This window comes from Cheilinus undulatus, linkage group 16, assembly GCF_018320785.1.
Source record: "Cheilinus undulatus linkage group 16, ASM1832078v1, whole genome shotgun sequence".
NCBI classification, from domain to species: Eukaryota; Metazoa; Chordata; class Actinopteri; order Labriformes; family Labridae; genus Cheilinus; species Cheilinus undulatus.
In genome coordinates, this window is record NC_054880.1 from 9395938 (window position 1) to 9419744 (window position 23807).

The 23807-nt window shown below is 40.6% G+C and overlaps 1 protein-coding gene across 1 annotated transcript in view; it reads left to right on the forward strand.

The window, feature by feature from the left end:
* The first annotated feature begins 994 nt into the window (after nucleotides 1–994).
* The window catches only part of cacng7a (calcium channel, voltage-dependent, gamma subunit 7a), a 58675-nt gene continuing 35862 nt past the window's right edge, over nucleotides 995–23807 (forward strand). Inside the window, exon 1 of the mRNA XM_041809789.1 lies at nucleotides 995–1082. The gene's annotated coding sequence lies outside the window, so the exon portion shown is untranslated. The remainder of the gene's footprint in view (nucleotides 1083–23807) is intronic.

Sequence of the window (23807 nt, forward strand, 5' to 3'; positions counted from 1 at the left end):
TGACTCCAACTTGTGTTCATCTGTAAGGTGAGTCACAACAGACCGTTTATTGACTGGACTCTGATGATTTCTGCCCTTTATTGAGGAAAAATGTGAACAATCTGCCGCACTGTTGAAAGAAGTTTAGCTTTTACGATAATGTCATACAGCTGATACGGCGCTCTGTCCCGTATCTGAGCGTGGTTGCATTCAGATCTCATCTGAACTGTGCCAGAGTCCACTTGAATCCCGAGATCACCTCTCCAGTGGGCCCAAGCCTGGTTCATTTGCATTCACACTACCCAAACGAACTGGACTTTGGGCTCAAGTACACTCAGATCCGGGACCGGGCCCCTTGTGTGAAAGCCACCTTAATATCAACCAAACTGATGCTTCACAGATTTCCCAGCCTCCTTTTTCCTTTGAATGTAAACTCCCGAGTAGTAGATTTAGGCGCTCCAAACTACAAAAAGAAACCATCAAAACAAACCATTTTCCTTATTTTCAGTGTTATGGCTCCAAATCAGTGTTTATTCCCAGCTGTCAGTCATTCCCCTCAGTTATTATGCAGAATAAAATGAGTGCCCACTCTTACTACACATTTGTGTTTGGCTGTTTTGTCCATTAATGAGTTACACGACACTAATTGTTGCTGTATGTTTGAATCAGTCATGCTGTCAGCTCACATGAAGTGTCCTCAATTCCAGCCGGCACGCTCTCGTACCATGCTGTCTGTGTGCGTGTGCGCGTGTCTTCTTCTCCCTCCAGCCCACATCACTGTAAACCCCCCCTCCTCCCCTCTCCTCTCCCTCTCACACACGCACCAGTCCCACCTCCCTTTACCCAAACTAGAGTGAAGCTCATTCAACGGATTCTCCGCAGTGCTGAAGGAGCGGAGAGAAGTCAAGAAGGAGAAGGAGGAGGAGAGAGAACGAGGGAGGAAAGAGAGGAGAAAAGAAATAGTGTAGCGAGTGCAAGAGACAGGAGAGAGGAGGAGGAGGAGAGAGAGAAAGGGGGGAAACTGCAAATTTGGAGCTCAGGCTTTCCAGTGCGCACAGATCTCTCCTCTGCTGCACCGTCCGAGCAGCTCTCCGCTCTGCAGGGTGAGTAAAGCTTCATCTGCCTTCATTTGAGCTGAAAATCTCCCCCATCACCTCACCTTACTCAGTCCACCCCCTCTTACACATCTGGTTCGTAACCGCTCGCGCTCTTTGGGGCTTGTTGAGGCGCTGCTTTGGCTCTTTCAAGACTTCTCTTTAGGGGGTTAAATATTACTCATGCATATGTCTGTGTTTAATTTTAGCCTCCTTAATAAGAGGAGGGTTGATATGGGAGAGATGAGCTCAAGTCTTTCTGCTCACCTCACCTCAGAGGAGAGGAGGTGTGCGCTGCTGTGTTGACAGCCGCTGATGAGTGTGCGTCTGCGCGGCTGGTTGCTTCCCTGGCTGTTAGCGGAGGAATGTGCTGCACGCTGATTAGTGTGGCGCATTTGGAATAAGGGGAGCAAAGTGTGCGAGGATGCTGTGATTGTGTCTCCACGGTACCTGTGTCAGGGAGGGAGAGACTGTGTGCATATTCGTGTGTTTGTGTTTGTGCGTGCTCTAGAAAGTCTTGGCTCCTTGTTGGGGAACCCATCCTGTGATAGTGTTCCAGCAGACTGCAGCACTTCTTATTAGGTCCATCTTTCTCACTCTCTCTCTCGCTGTCTCTCTCTCCTTACATACATATGCATAATGAGTGTGTGAGCACTCTTATATAAAGAAAAGGATGAAGAGCAGACAGAGGGAAGGAGGGGAGGAGGCATAGTGGTCATTAAACTCAGTCTCATACTGTACAGATTTATTCTCTCTTGAACGATTATAACAGAACAGCATAAGATAAAATGAAAAGTTTATTTATAAATTTACAGATGTAAAAGAGTGGTAACTTTCCTCAAAAGCCAGGTTTCATCCAATAAAAACAGCATGAGTTTTCTAAATATTGGCTAAAGCAAAAGATTTCACATTCATCTTGGAAACTTCTAATACAAACCGTTTAGAAAGGGCAGGACTTTTCAGAAATTCTCAGCAGGTGACTGGGCATTCATTCATGATGAGCCAATCAAAGCAACAAGATAAAATGAGGTAGTAGGCATGCACAGCTCTGGTTGTAGCCTTAGCTGGACAGAATGGTGCTATTATGGACTCTTGAGCTTGTTGGTGGATAAAACCTATGCCGAGGTCGATCATTCACCCATCCATTTTCTATACCACTTATCCTGTTAGGGGTCGCCTTGTTTGCCTTGCATGTTTTTGGTGGTGGGAGGAAGCCAGAGTACCTGGAGTGAATGCATGCACAGGGAGAACATGCAAACTCCGCACAGAAATGCCCTGACCAGTAAGCGAACCAGGGACCTTCTTGCTGTGAGGCAACAGCACTAACCCTTGCACCGCCGTGCAGCCTTGGCCCCAGTCAGAGAAGCGCAAAAACACCATCACTGCTAAGAGAAGCTTCTAGTGTGTCTCTTATCGCTTGTTTTATTAAAAAAATGTGGCCCAGTTCTGATAAAACTGCTGCTATACTATAGCTGCATCCATGCAATTCTCTACCGGCAGCAGCCATCATACATACCTGCCTACAGTACAATGAAACCCCACCTATAACTATTGCAAACTCTGCAGAAGCAGGTCAGGAGATGACCAAAACATCTTTTTTTTTAATGAAAAGCTTTCAGTGCTGGTCTTTGTTCTTGTTTTAGTAAAGAAATGTTGTCCTGTTCTGAAAAAAACTGACTCTATACTATAGACCACAGCAACCAATCTGGGTCTTTCCCCAAACGATGCCAGTCCACCCCTTTCTGGGGGAAAACATTTCTTGAAAATGAACGACAGTCAGTGGGAAGGACTGGGTCATTAGTGATTTAGAAGCTTAAAATATGAAAACCGTACCATTAAACTGTTATTGAGAGCCAAAATCTAATGGCAGGTAAGATAAACATATAATACAGGACATTTATGAAAAAATACTAACAACGTCACAATATGAAATAAACAGAAGTATTAGATGTACATGAGGGTGTGTTCAGGCTCCCTCTAACAAACTGGAAAACCAGTCCCATTTAGTGACTGGTGATGTTATTAACCACCATCACATAGGTTACCTTATATGTGTTGGATCTTAACACTTGAATGTGGTTAAGTTAGTGAATGTGTGAAAAAGCTGCTAACAGGCAGACAGACTAAAGACTGCTGTCACAGAGCGACCACTAGCTTAAAGTCATTAAGAACAGCCACAATCCAACATTTCCCGGCTTTATTCCTCTCTAGCTTCAGACAAAAGACACAGAACTCTTCTTTGACATTCTGTCATCATTTAAGAAGAACAAAACATGCCTTCAATTATGGCTTTTTAATTGTTTAAGGCACAAAACGACAAAATGGCTTTAAATCGCGTTGTTACCAACATTTTCAAACCTACTGTCATTTGATCCGAGATCCTGTTTTCCCACAAAGTGGGATTACAGTCACATTGGAAAGCAGGAGGTGACGTTGCACTGCTCTGATCTATAGCTGCTTTCCAGCTAAACACTGCACCAGCTTTAGATATTGCTACTGACTTCCAGTCCAACTCAACCTGCCTAGTTCTCCTTAAATGTCCCTGATTGGTCTAGTCATTCTCTGACCAGGAACAAGATTATAAGCTTGAAGCTTTGCAAGATGGATCTGCCTGATGGAAGAAATTAAATCTGACTTATACATTGGCTTTGTGATTTTGATAGTTATTTATGATTCATCACATTTTAATCTATTGTTTACAATCCCATTATGTAGCATTTCAGAAAAACTTTTTAAATTCCACATTGATATTCTGAGAGTGTTCTTGCCAGTCTGTTTAATTTGTGAGTCAAATGAATCCAATGAAGCGTACTTTCTGATGTTGACTTGTTGATTTATTATCCCAACAAGCATTGCACCGCTACACCAGCGTGGTCAAACACAAGGACTTAGAGTTAGAAGGCAGCATCAAAGTAAGATTTAGTTAAATACAGTTTTTAACTCTGTTATAAATTGGGGAGTATGCAGGAGTGCATGTAGAAAATGGCTCATTGACGTCTTACGAGTCTTAGTTAATGTGGGAGCCAAACAGTGTCCCCATTGTTATTCTGTCCACTGCCTGGGTGAAAGTGTCAGAAGGTCATGTATCACGTTAAACCATTAAGATCGCTCCAGAGATGCACACAGATGTGAGAGCTTGTCTAAGACATGACGGGTTATCATGGTCAGCCGGCCCACAGCTCTCTGAGGTGAAGGGAGATGAATCACTCTTTTACTTCAGTGGTTTAAACGCTGTGATTGATGGTGTGAGTCACCAACGACAGCAGGGTCACAGCTTTGTTTCCCAGCAGGGTTACTAAAGGTACTGTAAAGTCTCAGGGTTACATTCGTCCGGCAGAGAGACAACAACATGTCTCCGCTGTTACATTAATGCTTTGTGACTCCAGGTGTCATGTTTAATAGGAACTGCTGCTACGGGATGATTGGGTGGTGAGAAATAATCGACTCTGAGTTCTTAGAAGAGGTTTCATCAGGATATAAAAACTTTTAACTGAGACAAATTTTACACAGCTTTGTTTTGGCTTGTAGTATTGATCTGAGAGGTCATGGAGGACTTTATTCACATAAGATTTATCACAGACTGGTCATTGTTCTGGCCTTTATTTAAGACTAACTGACTAACTTAAACCTGGGGAATAATAAAAATCCAGTCCCTCACTAAATCCTGGCTTGACCTTGAAACTTTATATATTATATTATATAACGTTTAAAGTTTATTATACAATAACTTTATATTGGTTTCAATTGTAATCCATACTATGATGTACTGGTGGGGGGTAAACCATCACTGTTAAAGTTTCTGCTACCAAATGGAATTTTGTAACACCGTCACAACCTGTTTAGATGCGTGTGTTGTGTTGTAGTGCACACACGAGTCATCCAAAGCCACCATAACTACAGCAGAGTGAGCCATTGTCTGTCTCATATCACTCTAAGCGCATTCTGTTTCAAACCAGCATTAAAGAGTAGCCAGATAACAAGCCCAATGTCACCCTTTGAGTCTGTGTAAGTAATAAGAAACACAGTAGTGAGGTAAAACGTGTTCTTCCTCTTCAGGTCTCAGGTCTGTAATAACAGCAACATACAGTGAGTGTCCCCACTTTGCACAGCATCCCTGTAGGATTGTGAGCTGCAATGGATCAACTCAGTTCCTCTTGAGCCCAACAACAACTTAAACAGCCACTTGAAAATGTGCTTTAACTAATGAATCACTTTTTTTTAAGTCCATGATGATTCAAAGTAGTGGGCTGTTGCATTAAATAAGGTCAGAGAAGCAGCTGTAAACACGATATAGCTCCATACACTCACTGGTACCTCTACTGAAGCCAAGATGAACCAATGATCAACACTGTTTCTGACAAGTTCTTGAAAATGGAGGCTTTTGTAGATTGAGTCCATTTTTTTTTATCTGACATTTAAAAAAAAAAAAGAAAAGAAACACAGTCTCATGTTCTAACCATGTTTACACACAGATGCCAAAACTTTAGTACGTCACTAGTTTTTTCAGAACAGGTTTATTTATTAATTTATGTTTTTGCATCAGTCCTAATCATTTAGATGGTTAAATCTATGACCTGCGTTTTTTTTTTTTAAGATTATGGACTGAAAAAACATACCTGAAAAATAATGAAATTAGCATGCAATCGCCTTCACTCTGCTATTTTGCTTGAATGTTTCATTGCAAACACAATATAAGCACTCAAAAATCATAAAATGAGGCAATAACATCTGCTTTAGGATGATGTGGGTGTGTCGGTTGAATGAGCCGAAGCCACGCCCACTTACATGAGATAAGACCCAAACAGATTTTTTTAAATGCCTCTGATCAGAGCAAGGCTGCCTGGCTCTGTGCCAGAGCAGAGAGACAGAAGTTGTGAATGAAATTTACTGTTTTCTGGCACAAATCTGTTATGATATTTTTAATGACCATAGCACACCATGGCTGATAGATATGGGTAATTTACCTCACAATAAACAAAAAACACAGCGTTTAGCTGGCTGTTAACTTTCATTAAAGGCAGTGCCATCAGATAACAACAGAGATGAACTGCTCAGGGATTTAATATCATTGTAGTGTTAGGAGGGCGGGGTCGTTCCCCACCAAGACCAGTGCTGTCATGGGCTCAGATTTATATAAAGAGGTGAACAACTTTCTAATGGTCTAAATCAAAAGTCCAGCCACACACAGATCTCTGTGTTTTCACATGTTTACATCCACCTTATTCCAACATATCTAGTGTGTTAAGACACAAAGTTTGGGTTTCACTGTACAAGAACTTTAAACTACAGGTTCAGTTACAAAGATGTGAACACAGAGACACTTATGCAGTCATTATAATGCTCAGACATGAGTTCAGTATGCCATCACAGCTTTGTTTGGGAGGAGGGTTTTTGCACCGTAATATGCATTTAAACACTTTTTCTGTTTAATTTCATAATGCTGTGGCATAAAACTGCAATGACCATGAAATACTATGATATAAAGTCTATGCCTTATCATAATGTATTTCCTGACCTGAACAGTTAATGTACTGTATTTACATGCACCTTGAAAAGGTTGATTTATTTTGGAAGTCTGACTAAAGTCTGACAAAGAACTCTGAAACACACATATATAAAGAATTAAAATTCTAGTAACCTCCTTGGGTGCTTCCATTTTTGCAGTTTTCATACTTAGCTAGCCTGAGCCTGAGCTCTATGCTGTGTCCTTTAGAGGTGTCCTCCAGTAGCATGCATCAAGTATAGGCCATTTACAATTACGCCCATGACGCAGATGGACGCCTGCAAGGTGAGGCAGTAAGTATATTTCCAGTATCACACATGACAAAACCTTTAATGAATGAGCACGACACGGCATGATGCACAATCAGTGTTGAATATTAGTGAACTGTAATTAAACCTTGATTAAGTGGCTGGCACTATGGGATGTTCAGCACTGATTTGAGCCTTTTTATAGAGTTTAGATGTTCTCACCATGGCTCTGTCCAGGTACTCACCTTTGCTTCAACTAACAGTCCAAAAACATGCATGTAGGTTAACTGTTGACTCTAAATTGAGGTTTGAGTGTGAATGTGACTGGTTCCTGTCTCTACATGCCCTGTGATTGACTGGTGATTTATCTCAGGTGTCCCCGCTTCATGCTGAATGACAGTCTGGCTCCCAGTGACCCTGAATCGGATAAGCGGAACAGATAATGGCTGGACAGATGGAAATCAGTGGGCAGAAGAGACTTTCCTGTCATTATCGATGAACTTGGGCACAATTTGACTTCACTTCTGTTATCTCTCTGTTAGATTTGAAGTCATCGACCATGAAGGAGAATTGAACTCTGCCGAATATGTCAGGTACTTTCAGGTTTAAGCTAAGAGTTAAACCTGCAGCTGAAGAAATTCAAACAGAAACGAAGGCTGTTATTTCAGAAAAATCCACATTTTGGAGGTATTTTCTCTTGCCGCAGCAGCAGTGGTACATTTTCAGTGTTTGAATCATGCACAAGGTCGATTCTCCCTCTGGCTGAAGCCAAATTTGACCTCAAATTATACAACACTGAAACCCAGTGAAGGTGAATGAAAATGTGAGTCTGCCTCTGTTTGAGGTGTGTTTTTTAATGAATAATGTGCTGTAGATGGCAGGCCTGGTGCACATGTGTGACGTGTGGTGTGACTGTGTGTGGCACCAGGACTTTCCTCTGTTTCTGGGCCAAGGTCTTTCCCTTTAAGCTCCCTCTCTCTCAGTTTCTACTCCAGAGTATCTCTGCTTATCTCTCTTTCTTTTTTATCTACCTCTGCTCAGCACATGAACACTCAGCCTACTGCAGGCTTTCCTTCATTTTCTCCCGTCTGTTTGTGTTTCACATAAGCTAATTATCTTTATCAGTGGAGCAGTCGTTCTGCAGACTACAGGACGAGGGGTTTGTTTCCCAAAGCTTTCATCGTCTTAAGTACCGCTTTGAGAAATGAGAGTCTTTCTGCGGCTCCTAGAGACGTGGACGAGGCTCAGTATTGTTCTTGGAAGTATCTTGTCTGGAGGATTTGATGCTGTGATTGCGGTGTTTTATTGGCATTTTCAATAATTTCAGCATCCAAACCTTCCTTCCTGATTTCCTGATCTGAACTTTTACCAGTCCCCTGTTGTTGTCATCTTTCTCCATTCATCATTTCTTCCCGCTCCCTTCATCTCGTCCTCCATTCTTCTGATCTTTAAATATCCATCCCCTTTGCTGCCAGTTGGCTCCAGCCTCTCGCTGCTGACAGAGGGACATATTGCCTCCTCAACAGAAAACAAACCCCCGCTCCCCCCCTTCCATGCTAGCGAGCTAACCTGGGAACGCCATCTGTGGAGCCCCGCCCGGCACCATGGGACGTGTAGTTTCATGGAGCTCAGCAGTTGCTTCGCCGTGCTCCGTATTGACCGATCCTTTCTGCCGAGGCTTTCATCTCCGTTTCATCTGATTCCCTTTTTGTGTTTGCCGGTGGGAGCCAAGATTTCAGTCCTCTCTGGGTTAGACTACTGAAGCTGCTAGTATCCCACCAGTCAAAGGTTATTTCATTAAGTATTGAATTATGATGGTGTCAGGCTCCATTTTCTTTTGTACAGCTAATTAGGTTTTTTTGTACAGGATCCCAGCCAAGATTAGAAAAACTTTTTGATAGGTCAGCAGCAAATCATTTCAAAAGATCTTTAAGAAGAAGAAGAAGAAGAACAGGGTCTTTAGTCCATTCAAGTCTAAGTCTCACGCAGCCTATATAGGTTATTCTAAGCTCCCATGATGCCTCATGTAAAATCTGGGTGGCTCCACTGATGGTGCAGACACAAATCAATCGATCAGTTCCTACCATTTCTAAAGCACATTACTTACCAAAGCGCTATACATGAGCAACTGCAGTGATTTTACAAAAGAGTAGATAGAAGAAAAAACCCCACAGAAAAGTCAAATAAAAATAAAGTTAATAATACTGAAGTGTCAAAGCTACTGGGCTTCATGCTCAAAAGCTGAACTAGAAAGGCTTTGCACACCAAAGATGATGCGAATAAAAGACATGAAAATGTGAGAAATTTAACGGTGAATTTTGATGCACCTTTCTGTGCACACCAGAATTAGTGCAATTCTCCAAATTAATTATGCACGTTCAAAAAAAAAACATTAATGCTGCAGAAATCTGCAGTGTGTTCTGCATAATCCTTCGATAATTTGAGATCCATAAGAGTGAAAGATAAAATTAAGTTTCCATCCGTCTTTCCCTCCTTGCTGTGCACAACCGTCCCCGTACTCATGGACCAGGAGGTCAGAGCCGTTTCTTACTATAACATAATCAGTGCTCCTTCTCTTCAGCCTAGCTGGCTTTGACATCCAGGGTGTCAAACTCAATCACAGCAGGGGAAAGATTCTGAATTCAAGTCTCAACTAAAAGCCAAACAGGGTCAACATTTAAACACAACCTCACTTTCACCACTGATGAATTATGGGGAAAAAACTTGATCATGGATGATTTTGAGATTAAAAGAAGTCAAAATGATAAGTTTAAAGGCTGAGACAAAATGTCAAACTTTTTTGTTCAAAATATGAAATTAAAAAGTCAATCATAAAAGTCTTTCATAATTGTGAGATGAAAAAATGAAATTAAAGCCTAAATTTATTTCTTTTTCCACCTTCCTGGCTTTATATCTCATTATTTTTACTTTTTCAAATGCTTATGACTTATTGAGGATGTTTTCAATCACCAAGGTAAAATTTACATTTTTTTCCTTGAGGAAATCTGCAGACTAGTTATGACTAGAAAAGCACTCAGAGAGCGCAGACCAGAATCCTTTAAAAAATTCCAGGATCCAGACGGTGATCTGGATCACTCCCAAAATCGAATCAGTTCTTTTTTGTGCTATTTCTGACATTTCCTGAAAATTTCATCCAAATCTTTCCATAACTTTTTGAGTTATGTTGCTAACAAACAAACTAACTAACAAACTTACATAACCTCCTTGGCAGAGGTGATAAATATATGGTGTGATCTTGTGGGTCGGGTATAACTGTACCATGGGCCAGAATTTTGCCCCATGGGCTTTGAGGTTGACACCCTGGTGCTACATGCTTGAAAATGAGTAATTTGCACACACAAACACAACCAAAAAAAATTACTTATACTTTGTCAAACATAAACAGACATGTTAAAATGTTATGAGTCCCTGCTTGTCTCTGTATTGTCTTGTCTCCACTGTCTGTATGTCATGCTTGTATGTTGTCCTTCACTTGTCATGTTCTGTTTTGCATCACTTAAAAAAAACATAAACAGACATTAAATATAATTTATTTTAGTATAGTTGAAAGTCAGAGGATGATTGAGAAATTAACTATAATAGCAGATCATTCACCATTCATTAATTTAAAGGGCTTTAATCCTTTCTATCTTATATCAATCTCTCATAATTGCTCCATTTTTAATCTAATTAACATTTTAGCACAGTCCACCTGATTTGTCGTCCTCTATCAGAGGCCTTTATTGATTTAATTAGACGTTGACACAAAGCCAACAGTAATCACTAATGAAGAGGCTCATTGATGGGAGATAAAAATAATATCTCTAAAGCTATATTTCACAATAGGCTCTTTATTGGCCTATATCTGGAAATTAATTCATACGTACAAAGCTCCTGATTAAGGAATCTTATTATAACTCCTACACTGACATTCATGCTTTAAAGCTTTAATTAGCAACGCACTCATTCATTAAAACGGACTTCATTCAAGACACTTCTAAGCCTCCAATCAAAGAGAATTACCCATGAATCTAAATAAAAATCTTACATATCTGTGTCTTTGATATGAAAGAAAAGCCAGTGGATTATATTTAACCTTCAGCGATGTTTATTTTTAACTTTGGAAACTTTGCTGTAGGGACACAGCTGACTGAAACACCGCTTCAGGTCTGTGATGACATGACGTCATCCAATGCTGCTTTTTATGATCAGATATTCACATGCTGATCTACAGCAAGATGACAGGCAGCAGCAAGACTGAATCTCTTTCAGTATCAGTGAGCATTTGTGCTGCTGAAGTACCCTTGAGCATAAAAAGAAGCACTGACATCCTCAGCACATTCAGATGATCCTGACCTCTGGTCTCTGAACTCAAACCTGCCATCAGGAGGAGAGACTGTCCAAAGGATGTTTGTATAAAACTGATGTTTACTCCGACTTCTGGAAGTAGGTTTGGATTAAAAATTACATATGAGCATTTATTTAAATAAATACAGAAATGAGAAGCTCTGGTCCGCCTAGTTAAAGTCTGCAACATTGGCTGACCTCATGCCAGGCATACACTGTACAATTGTGCAAGAGTGGTAATGAAATATCAATATGCTTTACATAAAATATTAAATTAATAACAGGTAATGGTGATTATATGATTTCATGTATTTAAATGCACTTTAAGGATAAATTTAGGGGCATTTTTTTATGCTTTTATTGACAGAAGAGGACAGTGGACAGAATCAGAAACATGAGAGAGCTGGGGAGAGACATGCGGGAAAGTGGGCTGCGCCTTAAATCACTAGGCCACCTGTGCCCCATTTACATGAACTTTAGTTGCACGTTACTTCAAAGAAAACAATGTTTGCATTATACTGTCCTTAATTATGTGTCCTCCCACAAGTTTATTTCCACAAGTCTGATCCAAAGACAAAAACCTAACTCTGGATTGGGCCTGCTTTGATGCTGAATCTCACTTGAGTTGCCAGAGGTTATGGTTTCAGATCCCGGATGAGCCCCAAAATACCTCCTATACTAAGTAACCAAAGATAAGACGGAGAAAGAGATTAGTGACATGTAAAGACACCACACAAGGACTGATTTAAAAAAAATAATAATAATAAGCTTTTTTTGACAAAAGCATTAAATCAACAATGCAGGTTTTACTTAAATGACTTGAGAGAAATCAGAAAAAATAAAAAAATAAATCACCAAAAATCAGATAAACTGTGGCTGTTGCTGCCTGCACTCTAAGCTCTTGACCAGCAACCATTATTAACAAGCTTGATGTTGCTTTATCTAAACCAGTGGTGCTCAACTGATGGGTTGGGACCCAAAAGTGGGCTGCGGGTGTGTGCCTGGGAAAAAAATTGCACCAATTGTCTATTAGACTATAAAACCTGCATGTTTGTCCAATTTCGTTTTTTTTTTTTTTTACACCTTTTGTACTGTCCTAAGCTCTATTGTTTTTTTAGAAAATACATCCAATTGACCCAAAAACTCTCCAAAATTTGGGTTGCAATTCTCCTTGAGGAGTTGATGTGGGATCCTGGGACACAACCAGTTGAGAACCACTGATCTAAACCATAACTGAAGCGTACACCTCTCTCTATTCAAGTATTATCCTTTCTAATGACACATGTGGACAATAAACACTAGTTCTTTTTTGTATGTATTGTTATGTTGTTAAGAAGTTAGACCAATCAAAATGTGCAATTTCAGCGCTCCGAACTTGATTCTTGTGCATGTACAGAAATGACCGCTGTATTTGCACACAGGTGCTCTGCAGTCAGAGCAATGAGGGAGATGCTAATTCTGACTTGTGTTGGTAAAGGTACTGGATTCAAACCCCTGATGAGCCCCCAAAGTATGTCACAGCCTCTTTACATTAAGTAACCAAGGCTTAGAAACACAGGGAGACCAGCAGCATTTAAGGACACCACACAGACTGACTCAGTGAACGAGCAAAGCTGTTTTTGATGAAAATACTAAATCAGAAATAAAAATTATAAAAAGTAAACCAAAAAAAAACCCAAAAGGGGCTAGAGTGCTGGTCTAGCACACTGTGCGAGGGAGAGAGTGAAAAAGAAAGAGGGCTGCAGCTGCTCTGAAAATCAGTCATCTGTTGCAAAAAATCCAACCTGTTCTGGAAATGAAATAACAGTGTCTGGGTCAGAGTGCAAAAATGATTAATAATGCAATGTAAGACTGTGTTTTCTTTTATTCAGCAATAAAAATGGACTCAAAACATTGTTCTACCTCCACAGTTTCATTTTCAGGGTAACTAAAGTGAAGAAAATAGCTCAAGAAAGCATCAATGAAAGACAGTGTCAAAGCCAAGATGTTGCATTTTCAAGGTCTAAAGTTAATCTCCATGCTCTGTTTCCAATTTAAAACAGAATTTGTTGAAACACAAACACATGGTGATTTAGAAAATGTTTAAAAACAGTCTTAAAGAGGGGGATTTCATGCCCTAGTGGAGAGAAACAGAGAGAGCATGAATGAGTGAGTAAACAGAAAAGAGTCTTGGCTCTGGTGTGCAGTGAGGATTTCAGCACCACAATGATGGACAGCTCCTCAGACTGCTGCACTCGACTCGTTCTCCATTCATGGTTTCTGTTCACTGACCTGACACTGGGATGGACTTGTTCACACACTCATGGGATGGGTTATATGTCACATTTGTCTGGGGAGACACCCTCTAACCACTGTTTGGGAATAGCAGAACCCTGAAAAATAAAACTAGAAGGTGGCTGGACTAACGCTCTGACTGTCACAATCATTACTGCCAATCAGAGCAACAAAACACAACTTATCCACCTTTCCTTCCATTATCACCCTTATTTTCTGACCTCTATCTTATTTTAATCCCTTATCTTGTCTTGTCCCATCCTCTCCTGCTTCTTACCACCAACATATCATCTTTTCTGTCTTTATTCACCTCTTAACCCTCCATTGCTTCGCTTTTTCTCGACTCATTTCCTACTCTCTTCTAAAACTTCCTGTTCATCTTTCTATCTTCACACCGTTTCCACTTAATCCTCCTTTTCCTCTTTCCTCCATCATCTTTAAAACCTTACTTTTCCTATTACTCAGTATCCCCTCTACACCTCTCTCTCTTCTCCTGAATTCATCCTCCCAATCCTTCACCTCCTCATCCCTCCTTCTTCTCCACGTCATTACCTCTGACTGTTTTTTCTCCTCCCTTCATCAGTAATTCATTACAGCTCCTCTGCTCCTGGATTCCCCTGCACACACAGTTAGTGAGCTGCTGCTGCTGCTGCTGCGACCTGGGAATTGTGGTTTTATTCTCAAGGCTTCGGCTACACAGAGAAGCTCATTTCAGCCAATTTGTTGTCAGCTATCTCAGCAAACACAGACCGCTTTCAGATTTGTGTGTGAATATTTCTATGTGTGTAAGGCTCTCTCTAACACTCGCTGCTCTGAACCATTTTACAGCTCCTGTCCTCTAAACCCACATTTTCTTCTTTGGGCCTCTCTGCCTCTTTAACATGCACAGTTACCATGACTTAGATTTAAATATGTATGACTTTGAAACTAAACTTTTGCTGTTGCCAAGTGTGCTTATTTTAATGTGGGAAAAAGGGTACTCTATGGACTCAGTATTATGTATGACTGCACTGGCAATTATAACCATCCACCATCGATATCTGCTATCACCAAAGTGATCATGCTTTTATAGTCATTTATGCACTCAATGATTGGTCGGGGCTCCTTCTGCAAGAATTACTGCAGCTATGTAACATGGCATGGAGGCGATCGGTCCGTGGCACTGCTTATGAAGCCGAGGTTGCTTTAGCTGTATCATTGAGTTTGGTGTCTCTCATCTTCCTCTTGACATTTCCTCAGAGATTCTCTATGGGGTTCAGATCAGACCCGTTGGCTAGCCAATCAAACACAGTAACACCATGGTCAGCAGACCAGTTTCTGGTGGTTTTGGTTTCACTGGAGTCACGTGTCAGGTCCTGCTGGAAAGGAAAATCCGTATCTCCATAAAGCTTATCAGCAGATTGAAGCATGAAGTGCTGTGAAATCTCCAGGTAGACAGCTGACAGCGTTGGCTCTGGACTTGATGAAGACCGATGGACCAACAGCAGATGACATGGCACCCCAAACATCACTAACTGTGGAAACTGAAACCACTGGACTTCAAGCACCTTGGATCATGTCCCTTTCATATCTTCCTCCAGACTCTGGGGTCTTGATTCCCAAATAAAATTCAAAATTTACTGTCATCTGGAAACAGGACTTTGGATCACTCATCAACGGTCCAGGCAAAGTGGTAGGAGCAAGTGTTGTTCTGAGACTAGGTCTAAGATTGAGGATTAGTCCAGCACTCATGAGCAGAAAAGTCAAACTTAAATTAGATCTACCACTTGGTGGTTAAAGGCTTCCTTAAAGTAAACATTTTTGCAGACAGTAAAAGACAGTGGTTGGTCAAGAAGAAGTGCCAGGTTGGTAAGTACATGTTTTATAATAAAATGTAAGGCAGAGTTAAGAGTATCAGGGTCAGATTGATTCATAAAATAATAACTTTATGAATCAAATCAGATCAGTTCACCCTAAAGTCCAAGTAAAGGTTTTTGCAAAAAGGTTTAAAAAGGTTTATAAAATCCCTCAATGCATTCCTAAAATATTCTGCTTACAAGACCATGCCACAGTGACCTTTGACCTCCCAAATCCAGTCAGTTTCTCCTTGAGTCAGAGTGGACATTTGTGCAAAGTGTGAAGAAGAATCTTCAAAAAGGTAATTTAGCTATCACATTCACACTCTGAGTGGACATTTATGAAAAATTGTGAATAAAATTCCTCAATCATTCTGAAGTTTTTATGTGCAGATACAAGCGATGAATATGAGGTACAATGTCTTTGACCTTTGACCTCCAAAATGTAGCCTTTCCATACTTAAGTCAGAGTGGACATTAGTGGAAAGTTTAAGGACAGTTCCTCAAAGTGCTCTTGAGATATCACATCAAAAAAAGAGAGATGGACATGAAGACTAATGCAATGACCTTTGACTTTTGATTTCAAAAAACGTATCAGGCCATCATTAAGTCAGAGTGGACATTTCTTTGCAAAGTTTGAAGAAAATCCCTTTAAAGGATGCTTGAAAAATAGTATTCACATGCATGGATGAGCATGAGGCCTGACAGTGTTGTGATTAACCTCCAAAATCTAATCAGTTTATCTTCAAGTCAGACTGGATGTTGGTGCAGCGTTTGAAGAATACTTTACAACTGTCTTGAGCTATCACTTACACAAGGAAGAGATGAACATATTGATCTTGACCTTTGACCTCTAAATTCTAATCAGTCCATCCTTGAGTCAGGGTGGACATTAGTGCAAAGTTTGAAGAAAATTGCTGAGAGTGTTTTTGAGATCTGACGTTCACAACATCGTCCTGAATGAACAACCAACTGAAAAACTGAACGCCTCTGTCGCTGGCTATCACTGGTGAAGAGGCAGAAAAAGTGACTCATGTGTAAACATATAAGTATTTAAATGATTTACAGATTTCCCTCTAACATGAGCGAAACTCAGCACTCTGGCTGTATTTTAGAGTATAGATGGCCTGTGTTTCATTTTTGAGACAGCCAGTTTGAAAGACTTAGAGTGACAGCAGAACCACCCTGCGTTTAAAGCCTTCACAGTCGTATTTAATGAAGAGTGAGAGTGAGAATGAAGCCACCTGAGAGCCCACAGGATGAGACCGTTCTCTGAGTCCCTCATGTACTCGGCTCTGTCTCGCTCTGAGCAGACGATGGATCTGTGTGGTTTGACTCAGCAGCTCTGAACGTCACACCGCCTCAAACGTTGAGCCTGACATTTTCAACACTAAGACTGATGCTTATTTACACAAGCCTAGCACAAATCACTTTTGTCTCATTCAGTGGATGTGACTTTGAAGGATGCACGACACTTTCAGAGACGTCAGCTCCTTATAGCGTTGTCGTTTGACTCTGAAGACAGGGAGAAACATTGACCTCTGAATCTCTTACTTTTTGACAGCTGGCCAACTTTTAAACTTTGAATGTTTGTACAGTTTGACATATTTGGAGGACTTAGTTGAGTTGCAGACTTGCCTTAAGATTCAGGTGTGAATAATGAAGGCTCCATCATATGGGCTTTAAGTATGCAAAGGATATCCAAAAGTTCAGATTCTTTATTTTAAAGCTACCTGGTTCTTTTTCAAGGTCACAAAGGAAGCTAAACTCCTGTCTCAGGCCAGGACATACAAGACAATTTCAAATCTTCACCAATCTGAAACCACAGAAGAGCTTAAAAGACAGTTTTAAGAAGTTTTTAACCATTAAAATCCTCAGAATGCACTCTACACCAGTGGTTCTCAACTGGTCTAACCATTGGACCAACCAACATCTCCTTAACCTGAAATCTACCAACATTTTCAACCACTTGAATTCTTTTCATATAAAATGTGACAGTTTGGCTATTGATAGAGGAAAAAATGAACCTGAACAAAAAAACTTATGGGGGACATGCATACAAACATGCCATTTCACTCTGTTTTACCATTATAACTTAGATTTTGGTTGTGTTTTTAAATATTTAAAAAAAATTCAGGACATTGTCATGGGAAAATGAGCTTTCTTGATCATATTTTTCATCGAAAATAACAGGATAAATAAGTCAAAATGTCAAGAAAACAACCAGAATTGACTCCATGTCCATCAAAACACAGTAAAATAAAAACAAATGGAAACATGTCAACCAAGAACTTCTATGCATCTTTGCTACTTTGCCGCCCTTCTTTTCCAGGCACCAATTTGCAACCCACCCACCAGTTGAGAACTGCTCCTGACTATTCAGGCCAAACTGTGAGACCACCCATCTGCCTTTTAAAGTTACAACTTTGCAGTGATATTTCCAATGAGGAAAGATCTTTTGAGAAACGTTCACGATCAAACATGACTTCAAATAGGAAAAGTGGACAGCTGGCTGTCGGCCCTGTTGTGCCATGCATGTGACATGATAATGACACTTGTGTTTTTGCTGTGACTCAACAAGCGTTTCTTCTTTTTCAATACTCCAGTTAGCTTGGGGCACAGTTTTATTTGTGTTTGCTGTCATGTCTGTGTGCAAATACAAGTCGTCCCAATGGAGAGGCTTCTGTTTTTCCTTTGGAAGTAGCACAGTCTGGAATTATAAATGTCAAACATGTTTAAAATGAATTCAGCTCAGGGAGGCTCAGAATATATTTAGTGGGCACATACAGGCAGGGCAACAAATGTGTCATTTTTACAAATTTCTATGCTTTTTAATGTATTTCTGGACCATAATTGCCCTATTTATAAGCAATATTTTCACTATGGTTAAAATAAATTATTTGCGTAATTTTGCAGTGCTGGACTAGACCATTTGGACTTTTTTAAGGGAGCAGGGCTCCTAGGCCCCCCCTAGTATTTTTTTTTCCACTCTATTCGATACAAATTTCAGTCTGTTGACCGATTCATTTACTTTCTTTTCATTCAACAATGACACTAATTACAAGAAATATAAAATAAAAACATACTTTTAATTGCAGGCTGCTTGTGGCCCATCCCTACTGTTGGCCCGGGTAATCAGTACCCTTTTTCCCTCCTGTGCTATGCCCCTGCATGCAGGTGCATCTCAAAAACAGAGTAATGTAAAAGTTCATTTTGTTCCTGTGATTTACTTCAGAAGGTTAAACTAGCTCAAAATATTAGAATATTGTTGAAAAGCCCAATGTGTAAGGGTTTCCTGAGTCTTAATTCTCTCACTCTGGTTCAGTGTACACAACCACAATCATGACGAAGACTGCTGACATGACAAATGTCCAAAGGACGATCAATGGCACCCTCTATAAGGAGGGTAAGCCACAGAAAGTCACTGCTGAAAGGGCTGCTATCAGAGCACCTGGGCTTTATAACATCCTCACAGTGCCACGGACTGATCGCCTCCATGCCACGTCACATAGATGCAGTAATTTGTGCAAAAGAGGCTCAAACCAATTGCCAGGCACATAAATGAGCATTTTTGTATTATTAATCCTTTTGGGGTTGATGTTTTGTCACAGTCTTTCTTAAAAAATGAAAGTTGTTCAAGGGATGGTGGGTCCTGAGGCTAGACCAGTTGAGAACCACTGAGCTATAGTAGTACTTAGATAAATCACTGGTTAAAAACATCCTAAAATCCTCCTTGCCTCAACCTTTTTGCAAATCAAACCACAAGTCAGGCCTGAAATCGTTTAGTGTGTAGGCATGCTTATAGAGATCAGACCTGCACCTATCACAGAATGTCTGAAATTGTGATTTTATCTGTTTGCTCTACTGTGTGATTTTTCATAGGTGACATACAGCACACAGGACATTCCCACACACCTGACGTGTCAGTCTTTATCTGCGGCATCCCCTGTATCGTCTGGGTTCACCGTAGGCGAGCGGTGTTTTACCATATCAAATATTTGTAAGGTGTGACTCACGTCTGAGTAAGCGAATCCTCCGCTGAATGTGCTCTGCAGCGTTTTGGTTGAGTGATGAGGTCACTCCTCATCCTCACTCCACTGCCTGACTCTCTCTCTCTCTCCTCGTCTTATCTGCTCGCTCCTGATCGTGTCGACTGAGCTCATTTTGTTCTCAGCTGTTCTCTTATCGCCTTTTCCTCCGCTCCCACTCAGCCTCGACCTTTAACATTTAAACGGAGGATGAACTTCATTCAACATCCAGTTATGAATGTCAGAGAACTGTAAATATCCTTATAAACAGGCAACTAAAAAACTTAAATGTTACTCTGGCATTGTGTTTTATGTTAGACTCATTCACATGTTGCAGCCATTAAGTGAAAGCAAACATGGTTTAAGGTTTAAGGGACTTATGAAGGCCATCGCTCCTAAAATCAAAAGGAAATATTCCTTAAAAAGACACTTATCTTCATACAGTGTGAACCCACAAAGGCTAGAGCTTTTGAACCAGGCTGTAAGCATGTTTATTTATACGGTATACTTGTATTCTGGGGCTTCTGCATCCAGATTTTAGTGGAAAAATCAAGAAACTGCAGCTTTTTGCACTTCCACATTGCAGCTTTGTTGCTAATGTCATCATGTGCTCACACTGTACAGGGAGTTAATTTTTTTTGCGCCACAGTCATTTCAATTGTTGAGGAAAACCTCACTGCGCACTGATTTGCACGTCTCAGTCTCTGTAAACCGTAAAGATGGTTGTTCGTGAAAATCCCAGATAATAAGTTTCTGAAACACTCAGGCATGTTCAGAGTCACTGAAATCTCCTTTCTTCCTTGTACTGATGCTCAGTTTGAACTTTAGCAAGCCGTCTTGGCCATACCTACATGTCTAAATGCATTGATTTGCTGCCATGTGATTGGCTGAGTAGCTATTTGTGTTAACAAGCAATTAAACAGGTGTACCTAATAAAGTGGCCGGTGAGTGTATGTTCTCCACTCAATGACAAACAAGCAGGAAAACTCAGGAATAATCCTGTAGCAGGATAGCAGTGTTAACCACTGCACCACCATGCAGCCTGTTTACTTTTAAATTAGAAATCAATTAAGAATAAATCATGAAAACGGCAAAAACAAATAGCTTCATAAAAGTCTATTTATCTTGAAATATACAAGGAGAGTGCCTGATTCATTTCATGGGACAAAAAACAGTGAAGGCAGTCACATTAAGAGAAATGTGTTTCAAACAGTGTTTGATGAAGTCACATTAATAGCCTTAATAATCCCAGCTCAGCTCAGCCATATTTAAGATTAATGACTGATGTCAAATCGACATTTTGACGTCCCATCTGTAAGCAGCTTGTTCATATAAAGCTGTACATGTGTCTGTGTTTCTTTGAGTCATATTTACACACAGCTCTGCTCTGCTGTTTGCATTGAAAATCTGCACATTTGGCCCCTGGCATGTTTTATTGAACTGCATTAACGTGCTCCAACTTCAGCTTTAATGAATAGATTCTATCATGGCTGCAGGCGCTGTGAGCGGCTCACTTCCTCTGCCGGTTAAGTATTTTATGTTCATTCTGAAATCATTTTATCAGACGTAAACGTCTGACAGTTCAGGGTAAATAAGCTGCTCTGAGAGAGAAGTGTTTTCGCCCTGCGTTTGCTCAGAGCAGAGATGCATTCTGGGTATGTGTTTAGAGTTTTTGGGCTGTGATGTTTCACGCCTGTTTCACACCGCAGCATGCTGAATGTGACCTCCATTTTGACTGGCTTGAAGAGGCTCTGTGTGTGTTTGTGAGAGGGGAAAAAGAGGATGTTTTTCAGTGTGTCAACTGGCTGAAAATGATGCATGGCAGAGGCAGCGTTTCTGCCACCTAGTGAGTGTCAAACTGCACTGCATGTGAGCTGGAAGCCTGACACACTCATCTCACCTGCTGGATCCAAACACAAGCTCATTATCACCACAGACACCTGGGCTGACTCCATGACCAAAGACAATATTTCTGAGTTTAAATACACTGCTGTAGATGTAGACTACATTTCTATCATCACAGCAGCCTGCATTCAGAATTTGGCCGTTTTGGAGGCAGTCATCCGTCAGCTTGCCAGCACTCCTGTTTTGTTTTTCTTTCACGCTTGCCAAATAAATTTGTTTTTATCTCTGGGTTGCAGAATGATTTCACCATAAACAAAAGGCTGGGGCCATTTTTCCAACATTTTAGCAGCAAGGATCCAATCAAGCTCCTCGCCCGCCTCCCTCCTCTTTACCCTTGGCAGTGAAGCTCTGCTCTTAAAACTCAAACCGCAGCCCCTTAGCCCACAGCATAAACACAAATCACCATCCTCTAACTACCTTAACACCACAACATGAACACAAGACATTCATGGGTGAATACATGCATACATAAACCACCTTCTTAATTCTTGGCTCTACCTCTAAAGCCAACCACACTTGCCGGTATTTCTTCTTTTCACTGCTTTACTTCATGTTTTCTTGTTTTTACCCCTCAGTGCCGGCAATAGCCAGGGACAGAGGTGTCATGATTTCAGGCCATCTTTCTCAATACATCTCTCCATATATTTCTTCTGACTTTGCACAAATGTCTTCTCCACCTCAAAGCTAACAAGATTCTGAGGGTCATAGGTCAACATTCAAGGTCATTAGGCCTCATTTTCATCCCTTGCCTGTAAATGCAACATTGCAAGAACACAATGAGGGATTTTCTGCAAATTTTGCACTAAAGTCCACTTTAAATTTGATGTTACACACCAGATGAATTAAAGGAAAACTTCTTAAGAAGGACGTTCCACATCATTAAGCAGGCCACAGGTTTCAAGCAATATAGGAAAGAAAAAGGATCTCTCTGCTGAAAAGTTTCAAATAGTGTAATGCCTTGTACAAGGGATGAAAACATTAGATATTTCACGAAAACTTAAACCATGAACCTCAAGGTGTAGGTGCAGTTGTGCATAAACCTATTATTCAGCCAAGAAACGGTTGCAGTGGGCCCAGAAACACATGAAGACTCGTTTTCAAACAGTCCTTTTTACTGACAAGTGACGTGCAACCCTAGATGGTCCAGATGGAGGAGTAGTGGATGGTTGGTGGATGGCCACCATGTCCCAACAAGGCTGCAACATCAGCAAGGAGGGGGGTGGAGTCATGTTTTGGGCCAGAATCATGGGGAGAGAGCTGGTAGGCCCCTTAGGGTTCCTGAAGGTGGGAAAATGACCTTGGTAAAGTATACAGAGTTTCTGACTGACCACTTTCTTTTATGGTACAAAAAGAAGAACCGTGTCTTCTGTAGCAAAATTGTCTTCATGCATGACAATGCACCATCTCATACTGCAAAGAATACATCTGTGTAGGCTTTTGATTCAGTAAATATGACCTCCTACTGCTGCAAATTCAACAAATTATCGTTTTCAGTTCTTTAAAACCTATGAAATGTTTTGACACTAAAATTTCAATTATGCTGTAACTGCTGATGACTTGAAAATTATACAGACTGTCACTTGCATTGACTAGGAAAATCAGAGAAAAATATCATTTGAATAATAATGTGGAACGCTGTGTAAAATGAAATCCAAATTTTTTGTCTTAACACACTAGATGTTGAAATATGGTTGCTGCAAACATGTGGAAACAGTGAGATCTGCGTGTGACTGAATTTTGGAGCTAGACCATTATAATGTTTTTCACCTCTTTCCTGGCTGGGTTTAATTTGGGTGTGGGGGAAATATGTGGGCTGGTGATGTCACCACAATGGGGAATAACCCCACCCCTCTAACACTACAGTATAAAATCACAGAGCAGTTTATCTCAGTACAGTCTGTTGTTGGCTGATGTCACTGCTTTTATTGAAAGTTGTGAGGTAAATTTGTCAGCTCTATCAGCTACAGTGGCCTGTGGATCACTTAAAGCAGGGGTCATCCACTACATTTGTATAAGGGCCAACTTACGTCTATGCAGACACTGCGAGGGTCGGCACATTAAATGAAAGATAAACATTTTTGTCTAAATAATTGTACCTTTTTCAGCCTTTAGCAGTGAACTCAGGCCCTATTCACACAGTTAAATCCCTACACAGCAGCAAGCCACAAGGGGGCGACTGAGCGATTTAAGCCTCATATTTCTGGGGCTGCCATGTAAGTTGATGTGAATATGCTGGGTCCTCATTGGTAAAAAACATGTAAAGTGAAAACATAATTGTTTTAATTCTCAGGCAGTGAACAATAAACTCTCAACCCCCCTACCTCTGGTGTGTAGAGTTTTGGTCTCTTCTCCTCCCTCTCTACTCCTGTTTTGTGTATTTTCATTTATCTGCATCATCTTGATCTTATAATTTAAAAGCTAATGTCTTCCATCTTTGCTTAATAATCCTCCTTTATTTGATCTTGAATTGTTTACATTTTAATGACTCGTTCTGCTCTGTAAATGCTTCTAATGATCTGTGTTATGTTGTTGATGTTGGAGGGGGTTTGACGAATAGATAAACACTCAAAACGGTGCCGTTCTTCCAAGGTTGT